The 13,094-nt window shown below is 41.7% G+C and overlaps 1 protein-coding gene across 1 annotated transcript in view; it reads right to left on the reverse strand.

Moving 5' to 3' along the window:
* The window catches only part of MIDEAS (mitotic deacetylase associated SANT domain protein), an 81,096-nt gene extending 68,037 nt beyond the window's left edge, over window positions 1-13,059 (reverse strand). Inside the window, exons 1-3 of the mRNA XM_080595981.1 lie at window positions 12,979-13,059; window positions 8,840-8,876; window positions 8,684-8,727 (exon numbers count right to left, since the gene is read on the reverse strand). The gene's annotated coding sequence lies outside the window, so the exon portion shown is untranslated. The remainder of the gene's footprint in view (window positions 1-8,683; window positions 8,728-8,839; window positions 8,877-12,978) is intronic.
* Between the last annotated feature and the right edge of the window lie 35 nt (window positions 13,060-13,094).

Raw genomic sequence — 13,094 nt, forward strand, 5'->3', positions numbered from 1 at the left:
AACAGCCTGTAGTGTCACTGTAGTGACAATGACTCAGTGCCACTGCAATTAAACTGAAACACATGCAGTATAAATCCAGCAGCAAGGGGAAAATCAGAAAGTAAGCTTTCCCTATCATCAGGCTCCTTATTTAGCATATGGTGCTCTGTTCAACGGGGACTCCATTCCTATTCCATCCCATAAATAAATTATATAAAGGGAAGGGGATATAAATCCATCACAGTGGGAGACACCAACATGTATAAGTAAGAGTTATATGACAAGACACGTACCAAATATTAAAGGTAATGTGAAACCACATGATTATGGTTGATGATCTTAGCTGTCTCTCCACTCATTAATCCCTCTTTATTGAGGCTCCATGCTTGCCCGTGCTGGCAGTTGACAATGGTACAAACAAGGCTGCAGAGGTTTTAATATCATCACAGTTATACTGCAAGGTAGTTGGTGAAGTGCTGTGCAGTTTTTATTCTTCTAGGATTCACAAGCAAGTTACATCATACTGATTTTCATGCCTGCACACTGGATGTATTTTGGCAGTCCTCCAAGCTGTGTTCCAATGCAAATTTGTGCCCTACTGTGCTCTTAAATCTGTTATATAGTACATAGCGTGTTTGATAATACAGAAAGTTAGTTCAGGTCCTCTCTGTATGTTGGTCAGTACAAAACTCATGGATTTTCCTCTCTTTTACTTCCTTTTCTCTCCCCTCGTCCCCCTTCTTATTTTTTTAGTAGAATCTCATATTTTTTTCTTTCCCTTGTCAATGGGAAATTAAAAAAGACTCATGTCCGAAGTACAAAGCTCAACTAGAGCTATTTTTCAATATCTACGAAGAGCAAAAGCTGCAATTTCCATGCACTAGCCCTACCTAGGATGTGGTATTCCAAGGCAGGAATGCTTCCTAACTATGGATGTGGCTATATTACTTCTTATTAGTCAGTAATGATTTGAACTACCAGAAATACATTAACATTGGTCTATTCTCCCACGTGCCTGGTGACAGGACGAGGGGGAATGGGCTAAAGTTGCACCAGGGGAGGTTTAGGTTGGATATTAGGAAGAAATTCTTTACTGAAAGGGTTGTTAGGCATTGGAATGGGCTGCCCAGGGAAGTGGTTGAGTCACCATCCCTGGAAGTCTTTAAAAGGCTTTTAGATGTAGAGCTTAGTGATATGGTTTAGTGGATAACTTGTTAAGTGTTAGGTCAGAATTTGGACTAGGTGATCTTGGAGGTCTCTTCCAACCTAGATGGTTCTGTGATTCTGTGAAAGTGTCAACAAACACATGCTTTCATGGCTGTCACAAGACTGCTAGCCTGAAAAAAAGGGGAAGCAGCAATTCCACCAGGCAGCAATGACATCTTTTATCAATGCATCTCAGGCACTTTGTATTTAGTAAGCATTTTGTATGTACTCTCAAAACCCTTCCTTGCCCAGAAACTTAGAAGTACCTTTCCTCCCTTGCAAATGCATGCTCCTCCCTTCTCTCCTGTACTCTTGCAGGGCATTCTCTAGCTCCTTGAAGCCACAGTGGACCAAGAAAGCAAAGGCAACTGCAAGAAGCTAATGTAACTGAGACCTGTGGTAGAACAGACACAGGTATACACATGATCTGTGAAGGTAAAAATTGGAAAAGGTAATGAAATACCAAGCAAAAACACTTGCTCTAGCTTTATGTATCTGCTGGATTTACCATAGCCTCCGCTTATAGGTATTGTAAGTTAGTTTCTTTGCTCTTTCTTCATATGTGTCAGAGAGGCCTCCAATACCACGAAAAGTAATGGTAGTACTCTGACAGTAGGTTTCTCTGCTTTTAGATTAGAGAAAGATTAGCTCTTGAAAAACAGAGTGGCTGAGCGGTAGAAGATATTCTTCCCACCCAGGTTCAAAGCAACACGAAAGACAAGAAAGAACCACCAGAAGACCTCCTAACATTGTCACGATGCACTACAAAAAGATGACTTTGTAATTGCAGGGTGGAACTTTGTTGCACAAGAGGCACACAGAAAAATTAACAACGACATACAAAATTAGATGGAGTTAAACAGGAACATATTTTTGGAGAGCATTTGTGAAAATTGCAACTCTCACACAATGCTTGAACTTCAGTCTTGTCAGTCATCAGCTGTGATACGAATGTCATTAGCGGACACTCAGCCACTATTTTTTCAGCTTCCCGTCTTCATTTCTCTGACACCCAAACAAAATTATGTCATGCCATTTCATATTCCAAAAAGCATCAGTGGGAACCATGAGAAAAGACAAGTCGTCATTCTATTTAAAATTAACACGCTTTCCAGTGTTTGCAAAGCCACTACCCAGTACAGTCACATGGATGACTATCTCGTTAGTACCGTCTCGCATGTTAAGCCACAGAAACATGCACAAAGAACTACGAAAGAAAGGTATCCAAACAAGATCTCATTTCCTCAGCAGATGATCCCCCAAGTGATCATGGGACAAGTGATCCCCCCAAATGCCCTTAGACACTGTCATTTAGATAGCCTCATGCATTGCTTAGAAATCAGATAGCACCATGACTGCTGCCAACCAGCCACGCTGAGTAAAACACAGCATGCAGTTATAATCTGAAGCAGGTATTGCTTAGCTGACTCAGACCTGCCAGTTACCCGTTGTCAATCAGCCTCTGAAAGACAGACCCCATTGTTATCCTGCAGTTGCTGAGCTGAGAGTCAAACAGTTGTCATCCAAGTGTCACATTTCCAATAAAATACTTTACCACCCGTAATAATAGAGGGCAAGCACAGCTTTGTAGAATACAGTCACTGACACCACTGATTCCTTCCAGGCCAGTTGTGCTCACTGGTCACTCTTCTTTTCCTTAGAGGAAACAGGTGAAAGTCTTTGCAAAATCTCATTTCCAGGCCAGTGGAATACAGCAGCTGATTTGCTGATACCCAAGTTGTTAATAATTGAGTGATAACAACCAAGTGCATTCCAAAAGGTAATGTCCATATGCTGAATGGATGAGAAGCATTTTGCTAATATCCAGCAGCTCTGAAGCAAGCCTTGTGCAGAACTCCAAAAGCGTGCTTTTGGTTATCATGAGGCTTCACAAGTCTTCACAGACTTCTTTGACAAAGCACTACTTGTTTTTCAGAAATAGCACTGCATAACATGATGCTAGTGCAAGAAAGGTTTTTTTTCTGAAGTTTTTCCCTCCATGTTCACACCAGTCCTATTCTCCTTTTGTCAGCTTCCTTCCCTCGACTTAGAATGGCTTGGATTGGAAGGGACCTTAAAGATCACCTAACTCCAACCCCACTGCCAGGGGCAGGGACACCTCCCACTGGACCAGGTCACTTACAACTGTAGTTGTAAGTAACAACTTACAAAAGCCACAAAAACACTACGTCAAACTGAGAAGCATCTCTATGCTCTGATTAGCAGGTCCAGTTACGGGCTGAAGATACGTGAATTAAAAGTGACAGCACTAGGTTTTATGCCTTATATATTGAGTAATCTCACGCCAGCCCCCTTTTCATGTTTTTGTGCTTTGAGATACATCCACACACGAGGCTACATGGACCTGACAATCAGCGGTGCAACTTGGAAAGCTGTTCTACCACAGACTGGTTTATAGGAGACTGAAAACAGCACAGCTAACTGAGAAATGAGTCATGGGATGCAATAGAAGAATATAAAATACTTGCAGGGGGTCTAACCTCTGAACGTGAAATGCAGTGACTAGCTCCTTCTGCCTAGCTTCTGTTCTTCTGAGTTACCAAGAAAAAAATAATGGACAGATGCATCTGAAATCCCTACGCTATATGGAACAGTATAATTTAATCCAGTGCTGAATCAACGTATTTGAGGCAACATCACAAAAGCAAAGATTTATAGTGATGGAGGTAATGCAGTTAAAAAAACAAACACACATGCAATTACTTTGAAGAATCCTATTTCAAAACAAATCCCATCGCATGCACAAGCCTTCTCTCCAGAGTCCTTAGAACTCAGCAGTTGTGGTTCAAACAGCTGTTCCCCTTTTTAAAAAAATGACTTAATTTTTATTCTTTTTTCTCTTCAACAGCACTAAGAATAGTTCTCTCAATTTTTGAGGTTAAGACTCAGCAATTTCAGTCCTGCACTGTTAGAGTACTGTGCTCCACCCTCCTTCAAAAATTTAAGTGCTCTTGTAGGAGAGTCTGCAAGTAAGAATTTTTCTGATTATGTAAAGCTCTAAATTCCCAAATGTACTTTGGATTTTCAAAAGTCCTGGAAGGTCCAAAGGCAACAGCCTGAGAACAAAAATTCAACAATGAAGCAAAGTTACTTGGGTCATTTTTAGGGGATTTCATCCATCTCTGCCTATGGTATAGTTTAAGCTTTACTACTTCTGAAGGTAACTGTAAAAATTACTTTCAAAACTAAACTGAGAAGTCATTTGCAAACTTACAAAACTAAATAACACTACTAAAATGTGCTGAAAGACCTCTTCGGGGTGACCCTGTCCATAGCTGCTGCCCAGGTTTACAACTCCGGAGGAAGTCATAAGACCCTGTCATCACCTCCGAGCCCAGCAGCGCACATCAATAAAAGCCATATATGTGGGTCTGGGGTATGAGGATTGACTACCACTGCCCCCCTCTTCTTTCAAGGCCAAAGGAACGAGCTGAGCCCCCTGGAATCCTGCAGGAGGGCAGTGGCCCTTCACACACAGTATGGAAAAACTTTTCCTAAAAACAACTAAAACAGGTTGGTTGGTTTTCCCAGCCCCAAAATACACAGCACTCTTCAACATGATTTCAGAATAACTTCATTAACGCTAGAATTTTATTGGTAATGGAAAACACTACCATTCTGTATTCCACCCACTATCTTTTAATCTAATACAGCCCTGATTTATATGACAATCAGTTATGATACAGAATAATAGTCTAGCTTCTTTGTTGCTTTTCAAGTATATTTGCTCTACATACCAAAAGAGTTTTTTCCCCAAACACATAGGTTGAAATGCACAAGATGGGACATTTCAATTCTATTTGATCAAGGATCAGCATACCAAGTAGTCTTATATAGAATCAAGACTATATGGAATTTCACACATCCCCAAAAACATCCCTCATATGAACATTTTATTACTTTATTGCAAATTTAGACCCATTTCTCTCTGTGCTTCAGTTAGCTATTAGCATTAGCTTTTCTGCTATTAGGATGCATAAGTAAGAAAACAGGGCAGTTTTACAATGATTCTGATTTTTAAGTATGAAGAACAGAAATTCTGATGTAATACTCTATTTATATTGGGATTTCCTTGTGCTGCACATTATTACCTACCCACTGCTGCCTTCTGCTCTGGTGCAGCAATTCGTAGCATTTTCAACAAGTGATGCCCATATGTATTCAGTCTGCATTTCAGACAGAAACACTTGTCCTGACCATTTGCTGCCAGCACTTCTAAACTGAAGAAACACAACTTAGCATTACTGAGATTCTGCAAAGACCATTTTGTGTTCTGCACAAATCATTTGAGCCTGTGTGACCACATTTCTTCCCTATCCCCGTTTTCAGAATGGTCTCATATCTTGGATATTTACATAATGCATCTTCATTTGTGATGATCTCAGTTCTTTCTAGGTTACGAGTTTTAATTTCCTTTTCACCAAATGTTCCCAATTTCCGTTCACATAAGCAACAAGAAAAAAATAAGGAATTGGTTAAATTTAACAATTTTGTTTCTAATCTCTCAGTATTTTTTTAGTCTAAGTGGAGAGATACTTTAAAGGTTATCTCTATTCCTCATTTAAAAATCTTTCAACCTTTAAACTTCCCAATGGTGTCCACAACAGATGAGTAGTGATGCTTTATATTAAATTTTGAAATAAATTTAAAAAATATATATATTTTCGTTCTCATACAGAAACACATGACTGAGTCTTAGAGTGGGAAATATTCCCCACAAAAAACATACCTCTATTAGTACCTTACTGGTAGCAGATTTCTGAAGAAATATTAGTACAACCACTTATTGTATAACTGACACATCATTAAATAGAAACAGCAAACACAGCAATAGAAAAGCAAGCGTTCTACACAGAGGCTTATGTTTATCTAGCAGTGTGGTTCTAAAACAGAAATTCCTAATTTCCTAAACTGTTCTGCCGTAAAAATTAAAGATGAAATCCTGATACAATTCTGCATAATGACAAGATAGTTCTAGTCTACAATACTCTCAGGTCATTTATAAACATTAAGTAGCTAAACCAAACTATAACTTCACCACATTTAATAATGTGCAAGTTATTAGAATGTCACATGGCACTTGGATTGAATTTTAAAAAAGACATCAACATATTAAAGACAACAAGAAAATTACTCTCTGCAGCAAGCACCTCAGTATTTTCTTTCTTATTCTCTTAAGGTTGAAAAAAGGCACATACAGAAAAGGAAGCAAAACTATGAGTAAAGCTGTGAGATAACGTCTGTCCCCACGTGCCCAAAGACGAGCCGACGCGGAACTAGACCGGCCTGGCTGAGCAGAGAGTTGTGGCTCGAGCTCAGGAGAAAAAGGAGGGTTTATAATCTTTGGAAAAGAGGGCGGGCTACTCAAGAGGACTATAAGGATGTTGTGAGGCTGTGCAGGGACAAAATTAGAAAGGCCAAAGCTCATCTGGAGCTCAACCTGGCTACTGCCATTAAAGATAACAAAAAACGTTTTTACAAATACATCAACACAAAAAGGAGGACTAAGGAGAATCTCCATCCTTTACTGGACATGGGGGGAAACTTAATTACAAAAGATGAGGAAAAGGCTGAGGTGCTCAATGCCTTCTTTGCCTCAGTCTTTAGCGACAAGATCGGTTGCTCTCTGGATACCTGGTACCCTGATCTGGTGGAAGGGGATGGGGAGCAGGATGCGGCCCTCGCTATCCATGAGGAAATGGTTGGCGACCTGCTACAGCACTTGGATGTACGCAAGTTGATGGGGCCGGATGGGATCCACCCGAGGGTACTGAGCGAACTGGCGGAGGAGCTGGCCAAGCTGCTTTCCATCATTTATCGGCAGTCCTGGCTATCAGGGGAGGTCCCAGTCAACTGGCGGCTAGCAAACATGACGGCCATCTACAAGAAGGGCCGGAGGGTAGACCTGGGGAACTATAGGCCTGTTAGTTTGACCTCAGTGACAGGGAAGCTCATGGAGCAGATTATCTTGAGGGTCATCACGCGGCACTTGCAGGGCAACCAGGCGATCAGGCCCAGTCAGCATGGGTTTATGAAAGGTAGGTCCTGCTTGACGAACCTGATCTCCTTCTATGACCAAGTGACGCGCTTGGTGGATGAGGGGAAGGTTGTGGATGTGATCTACCTTGACTTCAGTGAGGCTTTTGACACCGTTCCCCACAACATTCTCCTCAAGAAACTGGCTGCTCGTGGCTTGGACTGGCGTACACTTTGTTGGGTTAAAAACTGGCTGGATGGCCAGGCCCAAAGAGTTGTGGTGAATGGAGCCAAATCCAGTTGGAGGCCGGTTACTAGTGGAGTCCCCCAGGGTTCAGTGCTGGGGCCGGTCCTCTTTAATATCTTTATCAATGATCTGGATGAGGGGATCGAGTGCACCCTCAATAAGTTTGCAGATGACACCAAGTTAGGTGCGTGTGTCAATTTGCTCGAGGGAAGGAAGGCTCTGCAGGAGGATCTGGATAGGCTGGAGCGATGGGCTGAGGTCAACTGCATGAAGTTCAACAAGGCCAAGTGCCGGGTCCTGCATCTGGGGCGTAACAACCCCAAGCAGCGCTACAGGCTGGGAGATGAGTGGCTGGAAAGCTGCTTGGCAGAGAAGGACCTGGGAATACTGGTTGATAGGCAGCTGAATATGAGCCAGCAGTGTGCTCAGGTGGCCAAGAAGGCCAACAGCATCCTGGCCTGTATAAGAAGCAGTGTGGCCAGCAGGTCTAGGGAGGTGATTGTCCCCCTGTACTCGGCTCTGGTGAGGCCGCACCTCGAGTACTGTGTTCAGCTTTGGGCCCCTCGCTACAAGAAGGACATGGAGGTGCTCGAGAGAGTCCAGAGAAGGGCAACGAAGCTGGTGAGGGGTCTGGAGAACAAGTCTTACGAGGAGCGGCTGAGGGAGCTGGGGTTGTTTAGCCTGGAGAAGAGGAGGCTCAGGGGAGACCTCATCGCTCTCTATAGGTACCTTAAAGGAGGCTGTAGAGAGGTGGGGGTTGGTCTGTTCTCCCGCGTGCCTGGTGACAGGACGAGGGGGAATGGGCTAAAGTTGCGCCAGGGGAGGTTTAGGTTGGATATTAGGAAGAACTTCTTTACTGAAAGGGTTGTTAGGCATTGGAATGGGCTGCCCAGGGAGGTGGTTGAGTCACCATCCCTGGAGGTCTTTAAAAGACGTTTAGATGTAACCCTTAGTGATATGGTTTAGTGGAGGACTTGTTAGTGTTAGGACAGAGGTTGGACTAGATGATCTTGGAAGTCTCTTCCAACCTAGACGATTCTGTGATTCTGTGATAATCACAAAGTAATCACCTTATTAGATAAAAACAATAGCATATTGTGCTCAGTTTTCATAAATTTTTACAAAATACCAAACAGTTAAAGATCAGGCCCAACGACTTCTATGTAAAAGCCTTGAAACCCTGGGTTTTTCTTACAAAAGTCAAATATAAAGGTGTTATTGACATATATTTTACTTTACTAACAAATTATTTACCTTAAAACGAACGTGATTCTTCAAGATGTTCTACAGATGGTCTCCTGTGTGAACATAAATCAAACCCAGCAGTTTAGACTAGCAAAGTCTGTTTATATAGCAAATCTTCCTTACAATCACAAAAATCGTAAGTGACAGAGCAAATCCAGACCTTACCTATGCCCTTTGGCCTGTCAGAATCCAGCTGAAATATCTGAAACAAAAAGAAAGATGAGCTGGGGCATTTCCAGACATAAAACATCAGAAAAAAATAGCAGGTACTGTTAACATCAGCAATTGCTTATCTGCATGTTTCCCTGAACAGATGAAGCCCGCTTAGTGATTAGATAGCAGTTAGCATCAGAAGGCACTAGTCTCATTTGACAGACAGATGGCCACCTGCAAAACTTTCCCACAAATATTTCTGCCTTGAGCTAATGCTCAGCCTATCAGGGACCCATCGTAGGGGTTGTTTCCTACTGTAAAATGGGACCTACAAGAATAAAAACTTCAAAACTGCAAAACCAGAAACATTTCAGAAGTGGACAGCATAACTTGAGGTGGATGATAACTTGTTTTCCTCCAGCTGTCTACCCTTTCCAACGTTTTTGGTCAACAAGGAGCTGAGCTGCTTGCAAATCACCTTTAAACTGCACCCTACAGCATGGTATGTCACTGATATAAAGTCAGCTAAAGAGCTCAGTTCAACCTCAGCAGCCGTCTTGATCTAAAATTTCTCAGTTCATATATTAGACTGCCTCCACTGACTCAAATAGTCACTGCAAATTGCTGAAATGGCCTAAGGTGTTACTGTCTTCTGCTCAAGTTATTACATCCACAGCTTAGCTGGAAGAATGAATCATCTGAGATCTCCTAATACATTTCATGCAAAAATACGTGGGTTAGCTCCAATTACACTCAGCAGCACTTCGGGCTGTTAGCTGACATTGCACCAAATGATCAAGGAGCATTCTTATTGTCTTTGCTGCTGGGTCACTGATGAGGGGCAAGAAACTTAACTGAAGGCTTATACTGAAGCTAACTTAACTGAAGGTTAATAATTAAACAGATTGGAAAACCAGAAACATCAAGCCTACCACAGATATTTTTAGAATAATCCTTTCTTATTGCAGCCTGAAATACATTCTTAGAATTTGCAGGGAAAGTGAAGTATTTTTGTTACCCTAGAACACAGGTATCACCCACCAAGTTCTCTTCCATAAAGGCTGTTTGATAAATGGAGAAGGCACTTCTTCCCTCAAGATACTTTCAGCAGCATTTCATCAATTTCTTTGAAAAATATTCTGTAATTTCTCTCTAACTTTCTCTACCCTTAGAAAAATGCTTCCCCACAGCAGATGACATCTTGACTTTTTATACCAAAAAGAAAGATTTAAATTTTGTCAGATTTGAGTAATCTAATCAATCACTCCTGTCCACAGAATCCATGAAATATGTTTCTTGAGCAGCCCTTGCTCTCCCTCCTGAGAGGTCTTTCCAGGCCTGTCTACTGTGTTGAACTGTTAGATGCTCTAACAGGTAGAGATGCCTGCGTGTTTTGGAGTCTGCTATTGTTACAGTCGACTCATACTTCTAAACATCTCATCACAGTCTTGACTCACCATGTGCACAGCTGGCAAGTCTAGCCTTAGTACCACTGCAAGTATCAGTGAAGCTGTAATCATTTTTGTCAAAGTAATTATAATTAAACCACTAAAGGGTATTAGAAGAAAAACAAAAAACAAACACACACACACACCAAAAAAAAAAAAAAAACAAAAAACACAGTAATAGTGCCAACAACTAAGGAACTGTCCTCTAAAAAAAGTCAGAGAATGTGAAGTTATTCTAATAGTTATTCTATCATATTAAAGGTGGTGAGAAGAAACCAAGGACCCCACAGACTGCCTAAACACACAAGCTAAGGAACCCTGTGTCGTCCAGAGCTCGTGCATATCCCAGAGGATTTTTATGGCCAAAACACAGCTGCACTTCAATTACGTAAGCAACATCTGTATTATTCATCTATGTGGATTTAAAAAGACCGTTTATTTTAGTGATATTAATTAACACAAACAAAGAAAGGGCACACATCTGCCAAGACTAAGTTATCTATGAACAAGGAAATGTGTAAAAGGTGAATTATTTTTACATAATCTTATCAGTATGATCCATGAGCCCAGTAAATATTGGGAAATTAACAGAACTACTTTGTACTTTAAAAGCAATTAAGTGTCACAGTTTATGTGGAATATACAAGGTTTATTGTTTCCACCTTAAGGGCAGGTAAACGGACAAAAAGATTATTTACAATCAGCTAAACAGTCAATTAGTCTTAAAGAAAAAGGCCTCTACAGCTTGATTTTTGAGTTCTGTTTTAACATAGATGGCCACAACCACCTTCCAGCACAATCACAGCCCTGCTTGCACCTCTGCCCTGTCTCTGATTGAACGCAGAACAAAGACACCCCAGCTGATTTACCCGTGTTTATACGTGGTGACAACCCCTAATATCTGCTACCTAATAGCTATTCCACAACAGCCTGCCCGCACCGACAGTTTTATTTGACACTGAAGGTGCCTTTGTGTGGTTTAGCTTAGTCTGAGGTGGATTAGGCTGAACCACAAAAAGGCATTCCTAGCGTGGAACATGTATCCACAAGGCTAGCCAGTGCACAGGGGCTACTGCACTGTAAATTCATACCCAAGCTTATTTCACAATAGCTTCACTTCCATGTAAGCAGTAGTCAATGAGAGAAAAAATAGTGAGGGAAAGAGGATTATAAGGGTGAAAACTAAATTGCAGAGGACTGCTGCATCCACCTTTCACAATAACCTTGTTTGCAGAGGATACAAAGCCACCACATGCTAGGCAAGACAAAGTGGGCTCCTATAGAGATTTTGACTGCTCCTCAGATATCTTATATAAATACAAAAGACATGAAAATAGTATTGTCATTATATAATACACGGAAATAAAATTATGCATAGCTTTTCCTTAGTTTTCTTTCAATTATTACTAGTCACTGAGATACACTACTTCTAAATTATCAGGGACTTCTCCATTAATACACTCTTTTCCTGTTTGTTCATTCATGGCATGTAACATTACAGAAATAATTATTTCAGAAGCTAATGCTCCTCTCTTATATAAGGATGAGGCAATTCAGTATTCATCTGTTTTAATACCGGCCATCTACGTACAAAATATGCCCATTTGAAACTATGGAAACAACTTCAGCCCTGAAAACTTACTTTCAGTGTCAGTGCAAATAAAATGTTGATCTTTCATTAGATCAACTGATTAAAGCTGGGGAAAAAATACGGAGGTGTAAGTCTTCTCATTAAAGTACCTCTTTTTTTCTAGACCATCCCGGTACTAAATATGTTATTTAAACTAATATGAAACAGTGTTTTGTATGTTATGATGGCACAAACGTAAATCATTTGTTTAAGGCATATTAAATGCCATGGGTAAAGCTACAGCAGAAGGGTTTTGTCTTTACGTGACAGGTGGAGTACAAAGTCATTGGGATCATTAGTCTGGAAGTTCTCCAGACTTTTAAGTGGTCCGTTTACACTTCACTGTAATTTCCAGAGACTCGGTGGCCACTTCATTGGCCTGTTTGCTTCCTCCCCACGGCAAGCCACCACTGCATATGGCTGTAAGCCTGTGGAAAAGCACAGCCACACAGTGGCAGGCCCACGGCCTCGTCCCAGGAAAGCCTCAGCTCCTCACTTGTTTGTCCTCTTACTACAACCTGGTCTTTAAATAACAACGCCTCTTCATCATATTAAACCTCCCTCTTCATCAGGTTAGAAATTATGAGACATTTCTTCTCAGAAAGAGTGGTCAGGCACTGGAATGGGTTGCCCAAGGAGGTGGTGGCGTCACCGTCCCCGGTCCCCGGGGGTGTTTAAGGAAAGGTTGGACGTAGTGCTGAGGGATAGGGTTTAGTGGGTGACAGTGGTGGTAGGGGGATCGTTGGACCAGATGATCTTGAAGGTCTTTTCCAACCGTAATGATTCTGTGATTCATCTCATTCACACATAGCAGAAGTATATATATATAGTACAGACAGAATTATGTTGTATACAGCAGTGACTTCACTGGAATTTTAGGAGTGGCTATGAGGCTATAAAACAGCCTTGTACTGCACCAGTGAACAAAATCTCATCCACTGACACAAACGATGAGCAAGTGACTCTCAGTGTTAACCTTAAAATAACTTTTTTTCTTTTTTCTTTTTTAAATCCCTTACAAGCAGCAAGTGCCTTTTCCCTGCACCTCAGGAGATGAGCCAGGATCACCTCACCCCCCCAGGCTGAAGGCGGCCAGACCCTCCACCAAACGGTTCGAGGCGGCCGGGTCGCCGCCCGCCATCTTCCCGCGGCCAGAGCGGCGGGGACCAGGGCCGCGCCTCCGCCGCTC

Source organism: Anser brachyrhynchus (genome assembly GCF_964034855.1).
Source record: "Anser brachyrhynchus genome assembly, chromosome: 5".
In the NCBI taxonomy this organism is placed as follows: Eukaryota; Metazoa; Chordata; class Aves; order Anseriformes; family Anatidae; genus Anser; species Anser brachyrhynchus.